This window comes from Oncorhynchus keta, chromosome 30, assembly GCF_023373465.1.
Source record: "Oncorhynchus keta strain PuntledgeMale-10-30-2019 chromosome 30, Oket_V2, whole genome shotgun sequence".
Lineage (NCBI taxonomy): Eukaryota > Metazoa > Chordata > Actinopteri > Salmoniformes > Salmonidae > Oncorhynchus > Oncorhynchus keta.
In genome coordinates this window covers 8,330,146-8,354,461 of record NC_068450.1, presented here as the reverse complement: position 1 = coordinate 8,354,461, position 24,316 = coordinate 8,330,146, and positions in this window count along the sequence as shown.

Genomic DNA, 24,316 nt, shown 5'->3' with positions numbered 1-24,316 from the left:
GCTGCTAGGCTAACTGATTGCTATAGTGCTTTACTGCTGCTAGGCTAACTGATTGCTATGGTGTTTTACTGCTGCTAGGCTAACTGTTATGGTGCTGTACTGCTGCTAGGCTAACTGATTGCTATGGTGTTTTACTGCTGCTAGGCTAACTGTTATGGTGCTTTACTGATGCTAGGCTGTTATGGTGCTGTACTGCTGCTAGGCTAACTGTTATGGCGCTGTACTGCTGCTAGGCTAACTGATTTATAGTGCTTTACTGCTGCTAGGATAACTGATTGCTAGTGTTTTACTGTTATGGTGCTGTACTGCTGCTAGGCTAACTGATTGCTGCTTTACTGCTGCTAGGCTAACTGATTGCTATGGTGTTTTACTGCTGCTAGGCTAACTGTTATTGCTATGATGTGCTGTTATTTACTGCTGCTAGGCTAACTGATTGCTATGGTGTTTTACTGCTGCTAGGCTAACTGTTATGGTACTGTACTGCTGCTAGGCTAACTGTTATGGCGCTGTACTGCTGCTAGGCTAACTGTTATGGTGCTGTACTGCTGCTAGGCTAACTGATTGCTATGGTTATCATCTGGAGGGTTGAAGTATAAAATGCCTTCATAAAAATGAATAGCCTGAATATCAGTTTTAATCAACATTGTAAAGAGCTCTCTTTATAGTTACCAAGTTATACTGTATGTTATGACCCTGCTGATTGCTGATAGTGATGGGAAGAAAAGGCTTTAGTTACAGCACACTGATGTCACAGAATCATCCCAATGAAATCAGCAGTAATTGCCAGCATTGCTAAATTACGTTTTACAAACCATTTGCACAAAATTACATAACCAACGTCAGCAGGGTTTTTAATCTTTGCTTCAGCAAACTAACTAACTGACTAACTTAATCTTGATGCAAATGCAATGTTTATCACCAACATCTAGGCTACATCTCAAACGGCATCCTATGTTCTACATAGTGCATTACTTTTGGTCAGGGCCCAAGGAACCCAGTATATAGGGCATATGGTGCAATTTGGGACGCATTACTTTTGGTCAGGGCCCATAAGAACCCAGTATATAGGGCATATGGTGCAAATTGGGACTCATAGGGCCCAATATATAGGGCAGATTGTGCAATTTGGGATGCAGCCCAATCACTCCAATCTCCAATGTCTGCGATGCAACAACCCTAGCAAAATGAGAATCAGAAAGAGAGAATGAATCCTAATTATGATCCTGTTTTATGGAGGCCTGACATTCCACATAGGAATAAAGAGGATTAAAACTAGAGTCCTTTAAATGGACAATCTGGAAGCTGGAATTGCATAGGACCCTTAGCATGGGATCTCAAAAAAAAAAATTCTGGTTGGTTTTTCTTTGGATTTTCTGCTATCATATCAATTGTGTTATAGTCAAAGTGTTTTCTATCCAATGGTACCAATTCTATGTATATCCTGGCTTCTGGGCCTGAGTAACAGGCTGTTTACTTCGGGAACGCAAGTAAGACGGTCATTTCTGAAAAAAGGACCCTAGCCCGAGCATTGGACCCAGTAAACTGGTGTCTGGTTGGAATCCCTGAGCCGGCAAAGTGGAAAAATCGACCATTCTGGCCTTGAGCAAGGCATTTAACCCCCAACAACAACTGCTCCTCAGAAAACGTGGGCATCGATTAAAGCATCCCCCTGCACAGTTCTGATTCAGAGGAGATGGGTTAAATGCAGAAGACACATTTTGGGTTGAATGCGTTCAGTTGTGCAACTGACTAGGTATGTCCCTTTTCTCTACCTGGTGGGACAATACCACACCACATAACTATATTACAGTCTAAATGCAGACAGACAGGACCCCCTAGTGTCCACAGACTGGGGTTAAGTCCTAAATGGCGCCCTATTCCCTATTTAGGCCCTGGTCAAAAGTAGTTCACTAAATAGGGAATAGGGTGCCATTTGGAACTCAACCCAGCCCCAGACAAACTGGATGAGGTCCATATAACCATATTGTTAGGAAGTGAAAAATGAAGCTCTGTGAGTTGACCTTAGTGTATGAGTATAGGATGAGGTATGAAACATTTCCTCCTATGATACGTCAGCTTGAAATATATAACCTGTTGTTCTAGTGACTGCACTAGACTGTATTGAAGGTCCCCCAAGATCGACCAGAATGACCGCGACTAAATTGACATGGGGAGCTTGATCAAGATCAAATCAAATGTATTTATATAGCCCTTCTTACATCAGCTGATTTTGTTGTACAGAAACCCTGCCTAAAACCCCAAACAGTAAGCAATGCAGGTGTAGAAGTATGGTGGCAAGGAAAAACTCCCTAGAAAGGCCAAAACCTAGGAAGAAACCTAGAGAGGAACCAGGCTATGAGGGGTGGCCAGTCCTCTTCTGGCTGTGCTGGGTGGAGATTATAACAGAACATGGCCAAGATGTTCAAATGTTCATAAATGACCAGCATGGTCAAATACTAATAATCACAGTAGTTGTCGAGGGTGCAGTAAGTCAGCACCTCAGGAGTAAATGTCAGTTGGCTTTTTATAGCCGATCATTAAGAGTATCTCTACCACTCCTGCTGTCTCTAGAGAGTTGAAAACAGTAGGTCTGAGACAGGTAGCACGTCCGGTGAACAGCTCAGGATTCCATAGCCGCAGGCAGAACAGTTGAAACTGGAGCAGCAGCACGGCCATGTGGACTGGGGACAGCAAGGAGTCATCATGCCAGGTAGTCCTGAGGCATGGAACTAGGGCTCAGGTCCTCCGAGAGAAAGAAAGAAAGAGAGAATTAGAGAGAGCATACTTAAATTCACATAGGACACCGGATAAGACAGGAGAAGTACTCCAGATATAACAAACTGACCCTAGCCCCCCGACACATAAACTACTGCAGCATAAATACTGGAGGCTGAGACAGGAGGGGTCACCCACTTTGCCAAAGCGCAGCCCCCACACCACTAGAGGGATATCTTCAACCACCAATTTAATATAATAATAATACTTCCGGGTTGGAGCGAGTGGTCGCATCGCACTTCGCTCCGCAGGTTGTATAACTTTTTCATTACATTTCATTATAGTACAACGGTTGATTTGTCTAATCTTAGCAATTTCTTCTTAGCTAGCTACATAGCCGTCCTTGTATCAGAGATAATTGCATAATTATCGTATTTCGTCGCCCTAACGTAGCCTTCACTGCTATTCGCCCAGGAGCTAGCAAACGCTAGCTAACGCCCACAGATTAGCATCACTGTAGTGCTATTCACTCAACTGAACGACTTGATTAGTTTAGTGTTAGCTAGCTACATAGCTGTCTTTGTTTCCAAGATAATTGTGTAGTTTAGAGTGTGTAGTCTTGGAGTGATTATCTTAATTCACTGAGGTTCGCTAACCAGCTATTTGTCGTCCTTAACGTAGGAGACTCTGCTAGCTAGCCAACAGCTAACAGCTAACAGCTAGCCAACGTCACCACACACACGTCTACTGAATCGAATTCAACAACCCGGTCGCAGTCACAGGTAGTATCACATTTTCATTTCATTTCATTACAGTACAACGGTTTGATTTGTTTGATCGTAGCTAGCTACATAGCTGTCTTTGTTTCAAAGATAATTGTGTAGTCTAGAGCGATTTCCTAGGTTAGCTAGCCAGCTATTGTCCTTCTTTTAACGCAACGTAAAGTAAACAACACTGCTAGCTAGCCAGCTAGCCCCCGAATAGTAGCACTGTAGAAACTATTACACTCAACGGAACGACTTGATTAGTGTAGTGTCAACAACGCAGCTACTGCCAGCTAGCCTACTTCAGCAGTACTGTATCATTTTAATCATTTTAGTCAATAAGATTCTTGCTACGTAAGCTTAACTTTCTGAACATTCGAGACGTGTAGTCCACTTGTCATTCCAATCTCCTTGCATTAGCGTAGCCTCTTCTGTAGCCTGTCAACTATGTGTCTGTCTATCCCTGTTCTCTCCTCTCTGCACAGACCATACAAACGCTCCACACCGTGTGGCCGCGGCCACCCTAATCTGGTGGTCCCAGCGCGTACGACCCACGTGGAGTTCCAGGTCTCCGGTAGCCTCTGGAACTGCCGATCTGCGGCCAACAAGGCAGAGTTCATCTCAGCCTATGCCTCCCTCCAGTCCCTCGACTTCTTGGCACTGACGGAAACATGGATCACCACAGATAACACTGCTACTCCTACTGCTCTCTCCTCGTCCGCCCACGTGTTCTCGCACACCCCGAGAGCTTCTGGTCAGCGGGGTGGTGGCACCGGGATCCTCATCTCTCCCAAGTGGTCTTTCTCTCTTTCTCCCCTTACCCATCTGTCTATCGCCTCCTTTGAATTCCATGCTGTCACAGTTACCAGCCCTTTCAAGCTTAACATCCTTATCATTTATCGCCCTCCAGGTTCCCTTGGAGAGTTCATCAATGAGCTTGATGCCTTGATAAGCTCCTTTCCCGAGGACGGCTCACCTCTCACAGTTCTGGGCGACTTTAACCTCCCCACGTCTACCTTTGACTCATTCCTCTCTGCCTCCTTCTTCCCACTCCTCTCCTCTTTTGACCTCACCCTCTCACCTTCCCCCCCTACTCACAAGGCAGGCAATACGCTTGACCTCATCTTTACTAGATGCTGTTCTTCCACTAACCTCATTGCAACTCCCCTCCAAGTCTCCGACCACTACCTTGTATCCTTTTCCCTCTCGCTCTCATCCAACACTTCCCACACTGCCCCTACTCGGATGGTATCGCGCCATCCCAACCTTCGCTCTCTCTCCCCCGCTACTCTCTCCTCTTCCATCCTATCATCTCTTCCCTCTGCTCAAACTTTCTCCAACCTATCTCCTGATTCTGCCTCCTCAACCCTCCTCTCCTCCCTTTCTGCATCCTTTGACTCTCTATGTCCCCTATCCTCCAGGCCGGCTCGGTCCTCCCCTCCCGCTCCGTGGCTCGACGACTCATTGCGAGCTCACAGAACAGGGCTCCGGGCAGCCGAGCGGAAATGGAGGAAAACTCGCCTCCCTGCGGACCTGGCATCCTTTCACTCCCTCCTCTCTACATTTTCCTCCTCTGTCTCTGCTGCTAAAGCCACTTTCTACCATTCTAAATTCCAAGCATCTGCCTCTAACCCTAGGAAGCTCTTTGCCACCTTCTCCTCCCTCCTGAATCCTCCCCCCTCCTCCCTCTCTGCAGATGACTTCGTCAACCATTTTGAAAAGAAGGTCGACGACATCCGATCCTCGTTTGCTAAGTCAAACGACACCGCTGGTTCTGCTCACACTGCCCTACCCTATGCTCTGACCTCTTTCTCCCCTCTCTCTCCAGATGAAATCTCGCGTCTTGTGACGGCCGGCCGCCCAACAACCTGCCCGCTTGACCCTATCCCCTCCTCTCTTCTCCAGACCATTTCCGGAGACCTTCTCCCTTACCTCACCTCGCTCATCAACTCATCCCTGACCGCTGGCTACGTCCCTTCCGTCTTCAAGAGAGCGAGAGTTGCACCCCTTCTGAAAAAACCTACACTCGATCCCTCCGATGTCAACAACTACAGACCAGTATCCCTTCTCTTTTCTCTCCAAAACTCTTGAGCGTGCCGTCCTTGGCCAGCTCTACCGCTATCTCTCTCAGAATGACCTTCTTGATCCAAATCAGTCAGGTTTCAAGACTAGTCATTCAACTGAGACTGCTCTTCTCTGTATCACGGAGGCGCTCCGCACTGCTAAAGCTAACTCTCTCTCCTCTGCTCTCATCCTTCTAGACCTATCGGCTGCCTTCGATACTGTGAACCATCAGATCCTCCTCTCCACCCTCTCCGAGTTGGGCATCTCCGGCGCGGCCCACGCTTGGATTGCGTCCTACCTGACAGGTCGCTCCTACCAGGTGGCGTGGCGAGAATCTGTCTCCTCACCACGCGCTCTCACCACTGGTGTCCCCCAGGGCTCTGTTCTAGGCCCTCTCTTATTCTCGCTATACACCAAGTCACTTGGCTCTGTCATAACCTCACATGGTCTCTCCTATCATTGCTATGCAGACGACACACAATTAATCTTCTCCTTTCCCCTTCTGATGACCAGGTGGCGAATCGCATCTCTGCATGTCTGGCAGACATATCAGTGTGGATGACGGATCACCACCTCAAGCTGAACCTCAGCAAGACGGAGCTCCTCTTCCTCCCGGGGAAGGACTGCCCGTTCCATGATCTCGCCATCACGGTTGACAACTCCATTGTGTCCTCCTCCCAGAGCGCTAAGAACCTTGGCGTGATCCTGGACAACACCCTGTCGTTCTCAACTAACATCAAGGCGGTGTCCCGTTCCTGTAGGTTCATGCTCTACAACATCCACAGAGTACGACCCTGCCTCAGACAGGAAGCGGCGCAGGTCCTAATCCAGGCACTTGTCATCTCCCGTCTTGATTACTGCAACTCGCTGTTGGCTGGGCTCCCTGCCTGTGCCATTAAACCCCTACAACTCATCCAGAACGCCGCAGCCCGTCTGGTGTTCAACCTTCCCAAGTTCTCTCACGTCACCCCGCTCCTCCGCTCTCTCCACTGGCTTCCAGTTGAAGCTCGCATCCGCTACAAGACCATGGTGCTTGCCTACGGAGCTGTGAGGGGAACGGCACCTCAGTACCTCCAGGCTCTGATCAGGCCCTACACCCAAACAAGGGCACTGCGTTCATCCACCTCTGGCCTGCTCGCCTCCCTACCACTGAGGAAGTACAGTTCCCGCTCAGCCCAGTCAAAACTGTTCGCTGCTCTGGCCCCCCAATGGTGGAACAAACTCCCTCACGACGCCAGGACAGCGGAGTCAATCACCACCTTCCGGAGACACCTGAAACCCCACCTCTTCAAGGAATACCTAGGATAGGGTAAGTAATCATTCTCACCCCCCCCCCCCTAAAAAGATTTAGATGCACTATTGTAAAGTGGCTGTTCCACTGGATGTCATAAGGTGTATGCACCAATTTGTAAGTCGCTCTGGATAAGAGCGTCTGCTAAATGACTTAAATGTAAATGTAATATAATAATATATGCCATTTAGCTGACGGTTTTATCCAAAGCGACTTACAGTCATGTGTGCATACATTCTACGTATGGGTGGTCCCGGGAATTGAACCCACTACCCTGGCGTTACAAGCGCCATGCTCTACCAACTGAGCCACAGAAGGACCACAATTTACCATCCTGAGACAAGGCTGAGTATAGCCCACAAAGATCTCCGCCGCGGCACAACCCAAGGGGGGGGGGGGGCGCCAACCCAGACAAGAAGATCACGTCAGTGACTCAACCCACTCAAGTGATGCACCCCTCCTAGGGATGACATGAAAGAGCACCAGTAAGCCAGTGACTCAGCCCCTGTAACAGGGTTAGAGGCAGAGAATCCCAGTGGAGGGAGGGGAACCGGCCAGGCAGAGACAGCAAGGGCAGTTCGTTGCTCCAGAGCCTTTCCGTTCACCTTCACACTCCTGGGCCAGACTACACTCAATCATATGACCCACTGAAGAGATGATTCTTCAGTAAAGACTTAAAGGTTGAGACCGAGTCTGCGTCTCTCACATGGGTAGGCAGACCATTCCATAAAAATGGAGCTCTATAGGAGAAAGCCCTGCTTCCAGCTGTTTGCTTAGAAATTCTAGGGACAATTAGGAGACCTGCGTCTTGTGACCGTAGCGTACGTGTAGGTATGTACGGCAGGACCAAATCAGAAAGATATGTAGGAGCAAGCCCATGTAATGCTTTGTAGGTTAGCAGTAAAACCTTGAAATCAGCCCTTGCCTTAACAGGAAGCCAGTGTAGGGAGGCTAGCACTGGAGTAATATGATATTTTTTTTGGTTCTAGTCAGGATTCTAGCAGCCATATTTAGCACTAACTGAGGTTTATTTAGTGCTTTATCCAGGTAGCCGGAAAGTAGAGCATTGCAGTAGTCTAACCTAGAAGCAACAAAAGCAGGGATTCATTTTTGGATAGAAAGTTTCTGATTTTTGCAATGTTACATAGATGGAAAAAAAAGCTGTCCTTGAAACAGTCTTGATATGTTTGTCAAAAGAGAGATCAGGGTCCAGAGTAACGCCGAGGTCCTTCACAGTTTTATTGGAGACGACTGTACAACCATCAAGATGAATTGTCATATTCAACAGAAGATCTCTTTGTTTCTTGATGTCTTTGCGTCTGCGAGAGAAAGACCTCTGCAACGTATCACCAGATTGTAAAGGGCAACAGGCTGCTGTGTATAAAACCACCTTCATTTTTATTTAACCTTTATTTAACTAGGTAAGTGTAAACCCCTTTCCAACCCTCAGTATGATGACAAGAGGAGAAGTCAGCTTGTCTCAGCATTTTCTGCCTCCCTCTGCCTCCCCTCCTGTTCCTTATCCTGTTGACTTTACTCCTCCGTCACACTGTTTCCTGCTATCCCTGATAGTCATCGGCCAGCGGGAACCGGGAGCTGGGAGGGAGAGTGAGGGTGGGAAAAGCTCCTAGATTAAGTTCCAAATGGCCCCCGTACTCCCTACATAGTGCACTACTTTTGATTATTCTGGTCAAAATCTAGTGCACTATATATAGGGAATAGGGTGCAATTTTGGATGTTATCTATTTACCTCAGTGTCTGTCAGTGGTACATTGGAAGGAATAGCTCTTGGCTGTCAACCCCAACCCTACTGTCACAGAGCCTTATAAAGGATACAAGCCTTACAAGTGGCCAACCCTATCGAGTTCCCCTGCCCTGCCCAGTCTGTCTGGTGGAGAGATCTGGCCTGACTGGTGGGGAGAGTGTTACAGTGTCTTGGACAACACAGATATCCTGGGTTCAAATAGTATTTGACATGTTTCAAATATGTTTGCTTTAATCTGCCTTGAGTGCCAGGCGGGTAAAGACTTGTTATTTTGTGATCATTTGATTGGTTCGGGTTGTGCCGGGGAAGCCCAATCAAGCACTGCTAAAGTATTTAACGATTTCAAAAACGATTTGAACCCAAGTGTGCAACACAGAACACTGGGAAATCCCCAGAGTCACCTCAGGAAGCCCTGCCAGAAGGAGTAACAACAGCTTGCCTTCATCCCCTCCCATCCCCCACCTGTTAACTCCCACTGAGTGACGATCCATAACACGACAAGTGCAAATCCCCTTTGGGTGTTTTACAGACACAACTCACTGTTTGTCTGTGTGTGTGTGTGTCGGCTGGTCGAACATTAAAAAAGACCCCTCCATCTTTGAAATGGGCTATTTGAGTATCTATTAACCAATATGTTGTCAGTTTGAGTTTCTCTCCTGTGATGTGATGTGACGACAACATGCTTTTTTTTCTCTGAGTGTTGGGGGACGCGGTCGCCTTGGTGACGGAGTCTGTAAACAATGAGTGGGTTCCTAAAAGAGGAAGTTGAGAAAAGGAACACTGTGTGATTGTCCCACGGGGAGGGGGGCGGGGGGACCAGTACGAAAGTACAAAAATGTATTCACTCACTACTGTAAAGAAGTTTAAAGTACAAGTGTCTGCTAACGGACTACAGGCTTGTACTTTGTGGTGTTAATCTGACAGACGTGATAGATATTAACCTACTGCATAAAACATACAACACAAACTAACAAACTAAAAACATATGGTGTATTCAGACTTCAAATATTTTGTTGTGTTACAGCCTGAATTAAAAATGGATTCAATTTAAATGTGTTTTGACACTGGCCTACACACAATACCCCATAATGTCAAAGTTGAATTTTGTTTTTAGACATTTTTACAAGTTAATAAACAAAGGAAAAGCTGAACTGTCTTGAGTCCATAAGTATTCAACCCCTTTGTTATGGTAAGCCTAAATAAGTTCAGGAGTAAAAATATGTTTAACAAGTCACATAATAAGTATAATAAGTTGCATGGACTCACCCTGTTGCAATAATAATAATGTTTAACATGACTTTTGAATGACTATTTCATTGCTGTACCCCTTGCAAAGAAGGGCAACATTAAAAAAAGAACATTGAATATCCATTCGTGTTCCTTCTGTAGCTCAGTTGGTAGAGCATGGCGCTTGTAACGCCAGGGTAGTGGGTTCGATTCCCAGGACCACCCATACGTAGAATGTATGCACACATGACTGTAAGTCGCTTTGGATAAAAGCGTCTGCTAAATGGCATATATTATAACAAAGTTAGGAAGTACTCGGTGTATTCATACATCACCCAAAGTGTAATTAATAACTTCACCATGTTCAAATAATATATGCCATTTAGCAGATGCTTTTATCCAAAGCGACTTACAATCATGTGTGCATACATTCTATGTATGGGTGGTCCCGGGAATTGAACCCACTACCCTGGCGTTACAAGCGCCATGCTCTACCAACTGAGCTACAGAAGGACCACATATTATATTATTATTATTATTATATTACTAACTTTGTTGCCGGAGAGGAAAGAAACCGCTCAGGGATTTCACTTTAAAACAGTTACAGAGTTTAATGGCTGTGATAGAAGAAAACTGAGGATGGATAAACAACATTGTAGTTACTCCACAATACTAATGACAGAGTGAAAAGAAGAACGCTTGTACAGATTTTTTAAAATTCTAAAACATGCATCCAGTTTGCAACAAGGCTTTAGTTATACTGCAAAATAAAGGTGGAATAGAAATGAACTTTTTGTCCTGAATACAAAGTGTTTGGTTCAAATCCAATGCAACACATTACTGAGTACCACTCACCATATTTTCAAGCATAGTGGTGGCTGCATCATGTTATGGGCATGCTTGTAATCGTGAAGGACTGGGAAGTTTTTCAGGATAAAAATAAATGGATTGGAACTATGCACAGACAAAATCCTAGAGGAAAACCCTGTTCATTCTGCTTTCCACCAGACACTGGGAGAGGAATTCACCTTTCAGCAGGACAATAACATAAAAAGACAGTGAATGTTCCTGAGTGGCCGAGTTACAGTTTTGACATAAATCTACGTGAAAATCTATGGCAAGACCTGGAAATGGTTGTCTAGCAATGATCAACTACCAATTTGACAGACCTTGAAGAATTTTGAAAAGAATAATGTGCAAATCTTGCCAAATCCAGGTATTAGAGTCGTATCCAGAAAGACACACGGCTGTAATCGCTGCCAAAGGTGCTTCTACAAAGTATTGACTCAGGGGTGGGAACACTTATGTAAATTAGATTTTTATGTATTTATTTTTTAAAAAATGCACAGAAATGTACAAAAAAACATGTTTTTCACCTTTGTCATCGGTTATTGTGGTTATTGTGTGTGGATGGTTTAAAACAAAATATTTAATCCATTTTGGATTCCATCTGTAACACAGCATCATGGGAAATAAGTATGAATACTTAAGTAAGGCACATTAGTAACGAAAGGAAATGGAAATGGGGATACCTAGTCAGTTGGGGTTAGGGTTAGAGTTAGGGGTATGACTTCAGGTGCCTTAGCAAGACAATTGAAAGTGAAATGGGGATACCTAGTCAGTTGGGGTTAGGGTTAGAGTTAGGGGTATGACTTCAGGTGCCTTAGTAAGACAATTGAAAGTGAAATGGGGATACCTAGTCAGTTGGGGTTAGGGTTAGAGTTAGGGGTATGACTTCAGGTGCCTTAGTAAGACAATTGAAAGTGAAATGGGGATACCTAGACAGTTGGGGTTAGGGTTAGAGTTAGGGGTATGACTTCAGGTGCCTTAGTAAGACAGGGGAAAGTGAAATGGGGATACCTAGTCAGTTGGGGTTACGGTTAGAGTTAGGGGTATGACTTCAGGTGCCTTAGTAAGACAAGGGAAAGTGAAATGGGGATACCTAGTCAGTTGGGGTTAGGGTTAGAGTTAGGGGTATGACTTCAGGTGCCTTAGTAAGACAGGGGAAAGTGAAATGGGGATACCTAGTCAGTTGGGGTTAGGGTTAGAGTTAGGGGTATGACTTCAGGTGCCTTAGTAAGACAAGGGAAAGTGAAATGGGGATACCTAGTCAGTTGGGGTTAGGGTTAGAGTTAGGGGTATGACTTCAGGTGCCTTAGTAAGACAATTGAAAGTGAAATGGGGATACCTAGTCAGTTGGGGTTAGGGTTAGAGTTAGGGGTATAAAGGGGGGGACCTAGTGAGTTGCACAACTGAATGCATTCAACTGAAATGTGTCTTCCTCATTTAACCCAACCCCTCTGAATCAGACACTTCACATATTTTGTTTCCCATTTGTTAATTTACCTTCTTATTACCTCACAAGAGTTCGATTTTTTAAGAACTGCAAAGCAATCTATTCATTAATTTCATTAATTAAAGCTTCTGCTAAGATCTTCTAACCCACTTCCATGTTTTGAGAGAGATGTTTTCATGGCAAGTCAGGTTACTAAGCAATAGGCTACTGTTTCCTTATTTACACCAGAAATACACTGCTCCACTTCTCCTCCCTCAATGTTTCCGTAGGTGACGACCTACAGAATATACAGCAGACTGACACAGTGGTCAGTTTTTTATGACATCATCATTTCCTCAGGCCCTCCCCCTCGTCTACAACCGGCCAGAGTGGATAGGGGAAAAAAAACAAGCATTTTGCAAAGTGGATGGGCTGTTCAAATGTGTCATACCACTCCACCAGACCACAGGCATCCCACTTGTTTACGTTTTGAGTTCTAAAAATGGCAATATTGCGTCAGCAGTTGCTATTTTGTGTTAGAGAGTCACACCACTGCCTGTTAGGGATACAGTTTAGGCTGAGAGAGAGAGAGAGAGAGAGACAGAGACAGAGACAGAGAAACAGAGAAACAGAGAGACAGAGACAGAGAGACAGAGAGAGAGAGAGACAGAGAGACAGAGACAGAGAGACAGAGAGAGAGAGAGACAGAGACAGAGACAGAGAGACAGAGAGAGAGAGAGAGAGAGACATAGACAGGGACAGAGAGACAGAGACAGAGAGAGAGACAGAGAGATGGAGACAGAGACAGAGACAGAGAGAGAGAGACAGAGAGACGGAGACAGAGAGAGAGAGAGAGAGAGAGAGAGAGAGAGAGGGCTAAAAAGAGGTTCATTCCTACACACCCAACTGTTTCACAGTCACACAAATGGAGGCCTTAGCTAATCAGCTAAGACCAACAGGCAGGGCCAGTAGAAAACAAGGAGGAAGGGAGGCGCTGCTATGTTACATTATAATAGGTTTTGTTAGACATAAGCTGCTAAGGTACACAATAGTAGGTTTTGGTAGACAGAAGGTGCTCTTTGGTAAACGGTGTAAATTGGTCATTAAAAATAAAGGAGGGAGGACCAAGGCACTCTTCATATAATTCATTAAAATGCCTTTAATTTTATGGCCTGTTCAACAGAAACAAAGTTTAAAAACTCCCAACGCGTTTCGGCTGCAAGGCCTTCGTCAGGGAGTACAAACACATGATAATACAATGTCCTTTTTGAACAGCTTTTTCCAATCAACCCTGACTTGAAGAAGGAGTGGTTACACAATGAATTGGACAACAACTAGTAAGCAATAACCATTACTATAACCATTAAAAAGTGAAAATACTGTAGATATATCAAAAATGCAACTCTAGGTTAGAAAGGTAGTTCTGACCTTGAATATATCTGGGCAGAGCGGCAAGAATAGGAGCGCAATCTATTTTTATAGTACATTTAGAACACAGCAAACATGGACCACAGCAGTCTAAACATAGCTGAGGGCAACATGTACAAAATGTCCACTAGATGACGACAAATAGACCTATCACGACCCTACATGAAAGGAGAGAAATCCATATCTTTATTTAAACCAGGGGTACTTAGTGGCCTGTAGTTTGTAAAATCATTGACTAGGTCAATGTGTCAGTTGTATTTATAGCAGAAAGTTGTCCGATATGGTTCTGGCGCCAGATCGTTTTTCAGTCTCTTTACTTGACAGCTGGTTATAATTGATAAGACAGGTCTGGTGGTGAAAACCAAATGTTTTAAAATAAACTTGATATACGTTTTTTACAACACGTCTAGGTGTTAGTGGCTTAATTGTATTTAACATGGACTTCACAACGACGAATAGAAAATATCACAGGTTACATCAATGAGGTGAATATGATATGAGGTGAATATGTACAGTATACGCATATGACAGTATACTGATTTGAAGCTGCATACTGTATGAACAGATGACATGGAGATTGTAACTATAAACAACACAAGTACTAACAAAATGTAGCGAAATACTTTTTCTTTTGGCATCTACCGATATATGTGTAAGTCTCTATTCCTGACAGGGACAAAGATTGTGTCTGACCCAGAGGATAACAGAGTGTTGTAGCTTGAACGGCTCTCAGGTCTTCAATTAACAAGATGCCTGTGTAACGGATGTGAAACGGCTAGCTTAGTTAGCGGTGGTGCTGATGTAACGGATGTGAAACGGCTAGCTTAGTTAGCGGTGGTGCTGATGTAACGGATGTGAAACGGCTAGCTTAGTTAGCGGTGGTGCTGATGTAACGGATGTGAAACGGCTAGCTTAGTTAGCGGTGGTGCTGATGTAACGGATGTGAAACGGCTAGCTTAGTTAGCGGTGGTGCTGATGTAACGGATGTGAAACGGCTAGCTTAGTTAGCGGTGGTGCTGATGTAACGGATGTGAAACGGCTAGCTTAGTTAGCGGTGGTGCTGATGTAACGGATGTGAAACGGCTAGCTTAGTTAGCGGTGGTGCTGATGTAAGGGATGCGGCTAGCTTAGTTAGCGGTGGTGCTGATCGGATGTGAAACGGCAGCTTGCGGTGGTGCTGAGACGGATGTGAAACGGCTAGCTTAGTTAGCGGTGGTGCTGATGTAACGGATGTGAAAGCGGCTAGCTTAGTTAGCGGTTGGGGTTGATGTAACGGATGTGAAACGGCTAGCTTAGTTAGCGGTGGTGCTGATGTAACGGATGTGAAACGGCAGCTTAGTTAGCGGTGGTGCTGATGGGATGTGAAACGGCTAGCTTAGTTAGCGGTGGTGCTGATGTACGGATGTGACGGCTAGCTTAGTTAGCGGTGGTGCTGATGTAACGGATGTGAAACGGCTAGCTTAGTTAGCGGTGGTGCTGATGTAACGGATGTGAAACGGCTAGCTTAGTTAGCGGTGTGCGCTAAATAGCGTTTCAATCGGTTACGTCACTTGCTCTGAGACCTTGAAGTAGTAATTCCCCTTGCTCTGCAAGGGCCGCGGCTCTTGTGGAGCGATGGGTAACAACGATGCTTCGTGGATGACTGTTGTTGATGTGTGCAGAGTGTCCCTGGTTCGCGCCCGGGTATGGGCGAGGGGATGGTTTAAAAGTATACTGTTACACCTGACCCTTAATAACATGGTCCACTAAAGGTTTAAATACACACCGTCTGGATCCCAAATGGCAGCCTATTTTCTATGAAGTGCACTACTGGGCCCTGGTCAGACTACTGGGCCCTGGTCAGACTACTGGGCCCTGGTCAGACTACTGGCCCTGGTCAGACTACTGGACCTGGTCAGACTACTGGCCCTGGTCAGACGAAGTAAACTATATAGGGAACCATGTGTACATTGCACATGAGCTTGATTTAGAAAGGTAAACACATCCAATCCATATCCTGTCAGCTGACTAAGTCCTGACGTGCTTCTACATCTGCATTGCTTGCAGTTTTGGAGTTTTAGACGGGGTTTCTGTTACAGCACTTTGTGACATCAGCTGATGTAAGAAGGGCTTTTATAAATAAATTTGATTTGACTAATGTCAAAAACAGATACAATTGACTTGATCTGTGGTTCATTTATCACACATGCTGAATGGAAGTGTACACGTTCATTACAGCTGTTTTTCCTATGACAGGTGGGAACAGTCCCAAACTCATAATCACCATAAACTCTATATCCTGTTCAACGGCCACGCCCCCTTTGGAACTTTCACCCACCCGGGCAACACCCCTTGCTGAAGGAGTGGGTGTTTTTCCATTCAAAAAAAAAATAAGGTTTAAAAAAATAAAAAAAATTAAATGCAACACAGCAGTTAATGTTGAATCAGTGCCCCGAACCAAAACAGAGTAGGGATTACTATAGTTTCCACTTGCAGAGCTCTCTGCTTCTGCTTGCCAGATGAGCTTTATACAGTGCTCAGAGCTCGCATATGGTTTTAATATTCTACCCTCGGACCAACTGTTTGTGTCCAGGATAACTTCCCAAGGCATGTGTCCCAAATGGCACCTTATTCCCTTCATAGTGCACTAATGTTGACCATAACCCCATAGTGCTCTGTCCTAGGGTTGCCAAATTACAGAAACTTTCAACAATTTCTTTTGTCTTTTGCCAAAAGCCAAGTTGAAGCATTCAAATTGCTGCTGATACCCTTGGAGCCTCCAACCTGGATTTTTTGGGAAAACCAGGGGATTTATTCAAAGTACCCAAATTTTGCAACCTGTTGTTTGACCTCTCTCGTCAGAAAAGACATAACACATGTTCTGGAATAAAAATAAAAAATCTTAGTTTTTCACTATTTTCCTGATTGAGTCCCATCGGTCGAGTTTCTCAACCAAAACACAAATAACATTGTCTTTATGGGCCACTTTCTGCACTTTCTGCACTTTCTGCACTTTCCAGCAAACAAAAATAATCTGTGAACATTTCACACTAAAAATCTAATTCCTCAATTGTAATACATGCAAGTAATATGTTCTTTACAATCTACAGTTGAACAAGAGCTAATGGCTGCTGACCAAATACACGTTGTTTACCTATACAACACTGTGTTAAGACAGCACGTCAGGCGTTTAAGTACACACACCGTTCTGACCCCGACAGGTACGGACGGATCTACTGCCATTCGACTGACTGCAGTTCATTGGGTTCACAATGGTTAAGGTGAAGCGTTTGCAACAGGATAGGTGTCGTAGTATAGCAGGAAGTTTTCTCATGGTGTTTGCCAGTGTCTTATTAGAGAATATCATATCTGTATCCACGACAGAATTATAGCACATCTAAAAGGCTATTAAATGTTTATTTTTTATATATATATATTTTTTTACTTCAGTTCCAAAAACATTTATATTAGTGTCTACCCTTTGCCACACTAAACTGTAAAGCCATTTTAACACAGTGTTTTGACTTTTGACCTTTTCTCATCAAATAAACTCAAACAGGACGTTTAATATGAACTGGCTTTATTGTCCCGTTAACTCGCCCGACTCTCTAAAACACAACTGTTGACTTGGCACTAACTAAGATGTACCTCACAAATGGCACCCTATTCACTAAATAGTGTACTACTTTTGACCAGGGTCCAATGGGTCCTAGTGCACTAAAAAAGGGAATATGGTGCCATTTGGGAAACAACAAAATATGAAGAAGGTGAAGAAAACACATATGGAGTCTGTTAGCACCAGTTAGTTTTCTTATGGGAAAAAAATAGTATTTCTTTTAGAGCTGAAATCATGGAAAGCATCATCCAGTCAACTGTGATAACAACACAAAAACAGGTAAACATACTGCAAAATGTTCTCGAAATAAAGTTCTCTTTGATCTTAATCTTTGTCCTCTGTACTAAAACTTTGTTTTGGGGATTAACAGGCAGCTTCTATCAACCCTATTTATAATCTCTAAGGTATTTATCATGCTTGTTTTTGTCTGAACAACATCAATGGGTGAATGTCATTAAAGGATGCTGGTAGAATGTGAAATAGCTTCCTTTCTACCCAGTTTATATAGTTAACTACTGAGGTGATATACTCTGAAATGTAAGCCTAGAACTATACTTTTTTTTTTAAATAGGAAAAACAAGTTCGCAATCAGATGTAAATCATAGTGAGGTAGCCTTAATCATAAAAAAATAGAATTGGACTCTATGTCCAAATAGTCATGACTTGCAAACAGGATATAACACACTACTGTTTATGTTAGCACTGTCAACAAGAGAGAAGGTGGAAACAAATCCACAAAGGGAAAATGAGAACGGATGTTGTTATGAAATAGAGGACAATGACTGAACAGACTGACCAAACATATGTGTCGTTGTGGGTTGTGGGTTGTGGGTTGTGGGTTGTGGGTTGGTGGGTTGTGGGTTGTGGTTGGTGGGTTGTGGGTTGTGGTTGGTGGGTTGTGGGTTGTGGTTGGTGGGTTGTGGGTTGTGGTTGGTGGGTTGTGGGTTGTGGGTTGTGGGTTGTGGGTTGTGGGTTGTGGGTTGTGGGTTGTGGGTTGTGGGGTGTGGGTTGTGGGTTGTGGGTTGTGGGTTGGTGGGTTGTGGGTTGTGGGTTGTGGGTTGTGGGTTGTGGGTTGTGGGTTGTGGTTGGTGGATAGAACAAGACTTCCAAGACAAAACAATGACTTCTTGCTGAACTCATCAAGCAGACAAAAACAACAGCTGTGTGGAACTGTGAGGGTATGGCCAAAGTTGAGTGTCTGGAACAAACAGCCAGCCAGTCATTCCAGCAAGCAGCCAGCTAGACATTCCAGCTAGCAGTTAGCTAGACATTCCAGCTAGCAGTCAGCTAGACATTCCAGCTAGCAGTTAGCTAGACATTCCAGCTAGCAGTCAGCTAGACATTCCAGCAAGCAGTCAGCTAGACATTCCAGCTAGCAGTCAGCTAGACATTCCAGCTAGCAACCAACCAGTCGTTCCAGCTAGCAGCCAGCCAGTTGTTCCAGCTAGCAGCCAGCCAGTCGTTCCAGCTATCAGCCAGCCAGTCGTTCCAGCTAGCAGCCAGCCAGTCTTTCCAGCTAGGAGCTAGCCAGTCATTCCAGCTAGCAGCCAGCCAATCATTCCAGCTAACAGCCAGCCAGTCATTGCAGCTAGCAGTCAGCTAGTCATTCCAGCTAGCAGCCAGCCAGTCGTTCCAGCCAGTCGTTCCAGCTAGCAGCCAGCCAGTCATTCCAGCCAGTCGTTCCAGCTAGCAGCCAGCCAGTCATTCCAGCCAGTCGTTCCAGCTAGCAGCCAGCCAGTCATTGCAGCTAGCAGTCAGCTAGTCATTCCAGCCAGCAGCCAGCCAGTCATAACAGCTAGCAGCCAGCAAGTTGTTCCAGCTAGCAGCCAGCCAGTCATTCCAGCCAGTCGTTCCAGCTAGGAGCCAGCCAAACATTCCAGCTAGCAGCCAGCCCAGTCATTCCAGCTAGCAGGCAGTCAGTCATTCCAGCTAGGAGCCAGTCAGTCATTGCAGCTAGCAGCTAATCAGGGCCAGCTAGCAGCCAGTCAGTCATTCCAGCTATCAGCTAGTCAGAGACAGCTAGCAGCCAGTCAGTCGTTCCAGCTAGCAGCCAGCCCAGTCATTCCAGCTAGCAGCCAGCCAGTTGTTCCAGCTAGCAGCCAGTCAGTCATTCCATCTAGGAGCCAGTCAGTCATTCCAGCTAGCAGCTAATCAGAGCCAGCTAGCAGCCAGTCAGTTGTTCCTGCTAGCAGCTAGTCAGAGCCTGCTAACAGCCAGCCAGTCATTCCTCCTAGCAGCTCGTCAGTGCCAGATAGCAGCCGGCCATTCATTCCAGCTAACAGCAAGCCAGTTGTTCTAGCTAGTCAGAGCCAGCTGGCAGCCACCCAGTAATTGCAGCTAGCAATCAGCCAGTTGTTCCAGCTAGCTGTTAGTTAGAGCCCCTGTGGTTCATACTAGGACTGTGGGGCGGAGTAAAAAAATTGCACCCTATTCCCTACATATTGCACTACACTACCGTTCAAAGGTTTGGGGTCACATAGAAATGTCCTTATTTTTGAAAGAAAAGCACATTTTGACATCTTGACTACATTTCCTATTCATTTTGCAACTCATTTCATGTATGTTTTCATGGAAAAAATGTCTCAGTGAGCCCCAAACTTTTTAACGGTAGTGTACTTTTGAGTACTGCACTAAAGTGGGTATAGTATACCACTTGGGACACAGCGTAGGAGAGTCAGTCGTTGCGGTGGGGCTGAGAGGGAGTGCAGGTCTCAGAGTCGCTTGCTTGGCACTACGGTCAGGATAGACGCTGGTATTAGTTAGCAGCCGCTTGGCACAGAGTAGGTCGTAGACCTGGAGAGAAAGCAAAATAAAACCACTTCAGCTATCTTTGGCTGTACACCCCTGATCCAGCTGCTGGTTCAAAGTACGGTCACTGGCACACGCCCAGAACAAAAGCTGTGAAACACACTAAAGGAACAAGCCACAGCCACTTAATATGAAGAGAACAAGGAGCACAAGGAGACAGAATATCCGGAACCAATGGACTTGACTTGGACCTTAACTCATAACTTGTCACAATTCTGTTTGCACGATTGTCGCAGAATTTCGAACAAGTATTTTTGAACAACAAAAAAAATCACAAAGAAATGGAATGTATTTGGAACCAATTGATATTTTAACTTGGAACATAAATTATAAACATGTCAATGCTGTTCAAATCAAATCAAATCAAAGTTTATTGGTCGTGTACACAGATTTGTACACAGATTTGCAAATATTATTGCAGGTTGCTGTGAAATGCGTATGTTTTCTAGCTCCAACAGTGCAGTAATATCTAGCATTACAATTACAATACACACAGAATCCAAAAAGTGAAATGAAATAACTGTTTAAATATCAGAATGAGTCTACCCCCCCCCCCCCAAATAAATAATAATAATAATAATAATATATGCCATTTAGCAGATGCTTTTATCCAAAACGACTTACAGTCATGTGTGCATACATTCTACATATGGGTGGTCCCGGGAATCGAACCCACTACCCTGGCGTTACAAGCGCCATGCTCTACCAACTGAGCTACAGAAGTATATATACACACGCACACTGAGTATACAAAACATTAAGAACACTTGCCCTTTCCATGAGACTGACCAGCTGAATCCAGGTGAAAGTTAAATCACCTCATGGGTGGAACGGTATTCCTATGTTTCATCATTTCATAATTAATAAACAGAATTGTTTTTAAAGCCACCGAAAATCTGGTGTTTCTATGTCAAGCGGTTTAGTTATATTTCAGTCTTCTTTGATGTATATAGAGTGTAATATTGGAATGCAAAACTAAATATGTAATACATTTCAAACGCCACATCTGACATGGTACAGGAGTCTTCTTTTTTGAAAGCCCAGAACCATGTGTTTGAGGTGGATACTTTTGTTTCAAAGTAGATTTTTTTTTTAACTACTAAAAAACACTCTGTGTGACCCTGAATTAAGCCAACTGCAGTATAAAAGAAGGATTTTTAAACCTTTAGACAATTGCGACAGGGTTGGAGTATTGTGTACCATTCAGAGTGTGGATGGGCAAGACTAAACATGGAAGTGCCATTGAACGGGGGTATGGTAGTAGGTGCCAGGTGCACCAGTTTGAATGGGGGGTTGCGACTCAATATTAGGAAGGTATTCCTTATGTTTGGTATACTAACTGCATTATTTAAGCAATAAGGTCTGAGGGGGAGTGGCATATGGCCAATGTACCACGGCTAAGGGCTGTTCTTAAGCACCTGTGCCTGGACACAGCCCTTAGCCGTGGTATATTGGCCATATATCTCAAACTCCCGAGGTATCTTATTTCTATAGACCAGTAAAAATAAATGTTTTGTCATAATCGTTGTATACGGTCTGATTGACCATGGCTGTGAGCCAATCAGAATTCAAGGCCATACCAGGCGGTGATGCAGCAGGTCAGTATGCTCTCGATGGTGCAGCTGCATAATTTTTTGAGGATCTTGGGACCCATGCCAAATCTTTTCAGTCTCCTGAGGGAGAAAAGATTTTGCTGTGCCCTCTTCACGACTGTCTTGGTATGTTTGGATCGTGATAGGTCATTGGTGATGTGGACACCAAGGAACTTGAAACTCTTCACCCCGCTCCACTACAGCCCGGTCGATGTTAATGGGGGCCTGTTCGGCCGGCCTTTTCCTGTCGTCCACGACCAGCTCCTTTGTCTTGCTCACATTGAGGGTGAGGTTGTTGTCCTGGCACCACACTGCCATGTCTCTGACCTCCTCCCTATAGACTGTCTCATCATTGTCGGTAATCAGGCCAACCACTGTTGTGTCGTCAGCAAACCTATTGGTGGTGTTGGAGTCATGTTTGGCCACGCAGACATTGGTGAACAGGGAGTACAGGAGGGGACTGAGCATGCACCTCTGAGTGGCCCCAGTGTTGAGGATCAGTCTGGCAGACATGTTGTTGCTTACCTTTACCACTTGTGGGCTGCCCGTCAGGAAGTCCAGGATCCAGTTGCAGAGGGAGGTGTTTAGTCTAGAGCTCGACCGATTAATCAGAGCCCATTTCAAGTTTTCATAACAATCAGAAACCGATATTTTTGGACAGCGATTTGGCTGTTTAAAAAAAACAAATGTACACCTTTATTTAACTAGGCAAGTCAGTTAAAAACACATTCTTATTTTCAATGACGGCCTAGGAAAGGTGGGTTAACTGCCTTGTTCAGGGGCAGAATGACAGATTTTTACCTTGTCAGCTTGGGGATTCAATCTTGCAACCTTTAACTAGTCCAACGCTCTAACCACCTGCCTCTCATTGCACTCCATGAGGAGCCTGCCTGTTACGTGAATGCAGTAGAAGCCAAGGTAAGTTTCTAGCTAGCATTAAACTTATCTTATAAAAAACAATCAATCAATCATAATCACTAGTTATAACTACACATGGTTGATGATATTACTAGTTTATCTAGCGTGTCCTGCGTTGCATATAATCGATGCGGTGCATATTTTTGCTCCAATGTGTACCTAACCATAAACATCAATGCTTTCTTAAAATCAATACACAGAAGTATATATTTTTAAACCTGCAAATTTAGCTAAATGAAATCCAGGTTAGCAGGCAATATTGACCAGGTGAAATTGTGTCACTTCTCTTGTGTTCATTGCACGCAGAGTCAGTGTAACTTGCCAGAATTGTACATAATTATGACATAACATTGAAGGTTGTGCAATGTAACAGCAATATTTAGACTTAGGGATGCCACCGGTTAGATAAAATACAAAACGGTCCCGTATTTCACTGAAAGAATAAACGTCTTGTTTGCGAGATGATAGTTTCTGGATTTGACCATATTAATGACCTAAGCCTCATATTTCTGCGTGTTATTATGTTATAACTAAGTCTATGATTTGATAGAGCAGTCTGACTGAGCAGTGGTAGGCAGCAGCAGGCTCGTAAGCATTCATTCAAACGGCACTTTTGTGCGTTTTGCCAGCAGCTCTTCGTTGTGCGTCAAGCATTGCGCTGTTTATGACTTCAACATGAAGACTCATGTTAAAAGGAACCACCAGCTTTCATATGTTCTCATGTTCTGAGCAAGGAACTGAAACGTTAGCTTTCTTACATGGCACATATTGCACTTTTACTTTCTTCTCCAACACTTTGTTTTTGCATTATTTAAACCAAATTGAACATGTTTCATTATTTATTGGAGACTAAATTGATTTTGTTGATGTATTATATTAAGTTAAAATAAGTGTTCATCCAGTATTGTTGTAATTGTCATTATTACAAATAAAAAAATACAAAAAATTCAGATTAATCGGTATCTGCTTTTTTTTGGTCCTCCAGTAATCGGTATCGGTAATGGCATTGAAAAATCATAATTGGTGGACCTCAAGTTTAGTCCCAGGATCCTTAGCTTAGTGATGAGTTTTGTGGGCACTATAGTGTTGAACGCTGAGCTGTTGTCAATGAACAGCATTCTCACATAGGTGTTGCTTTTGATTGAGATTGTGTCATCTGTTAATCTGTTGGGGTATTATGTGAATTGTAGTGGGTCTAGGGTATCCGGGTTGATGGTGTTGACGTGAGCCATGACCAGCCTTTCAAAGCACTTCATGGCTCCTGACGTGAGTGCTACAGGGTGGTAATCATTTAGGCAGGTTACCTTGGCTTTCTTGGGCACAGGGATTATGGTGGTCTTCTTGAAACATGGAGGTATTACAGACTCGGTCAGGGAGAGGTTGAAAAATGTCAGTGAAGACACGTGCCAGTTCGTCCGTGCTTTGAGTACACATCCTGGTAATCCGGCTTTGTGAATGTTGACCTGAAACAGGCAGGATCAGGATAATATAACATCTATTCAGAGGACAGCATAATGATGTTAATGATTATATATATAAGAAGATCACATCTCAGGGCTAGGTAGACTGTTGTTTTGGCTATGTTCATGCTAATACTTTATATTACAGGCTCAGTGCAGTCAACATTGTGATTTTCCTGTATTTTATATATCGTGCCACACGAGGAAGGTGGAGTGTGAGTCCATGTGTAACTCTGTGTTGTTGTTTGTGACGCACTGCTTTGCTTTATTCTTGGCCAGGTCTCAGTTGTAAATGAGAACTTGTTGTCAACTAGCCTACCTGGTTAAATAAAGGTGAAATAAAATAAAAAATAAAGTTTTGACTGTTCATCAACTCCTGGCTGAACGTCACAGCCACTGAAAAAGCACATGCCT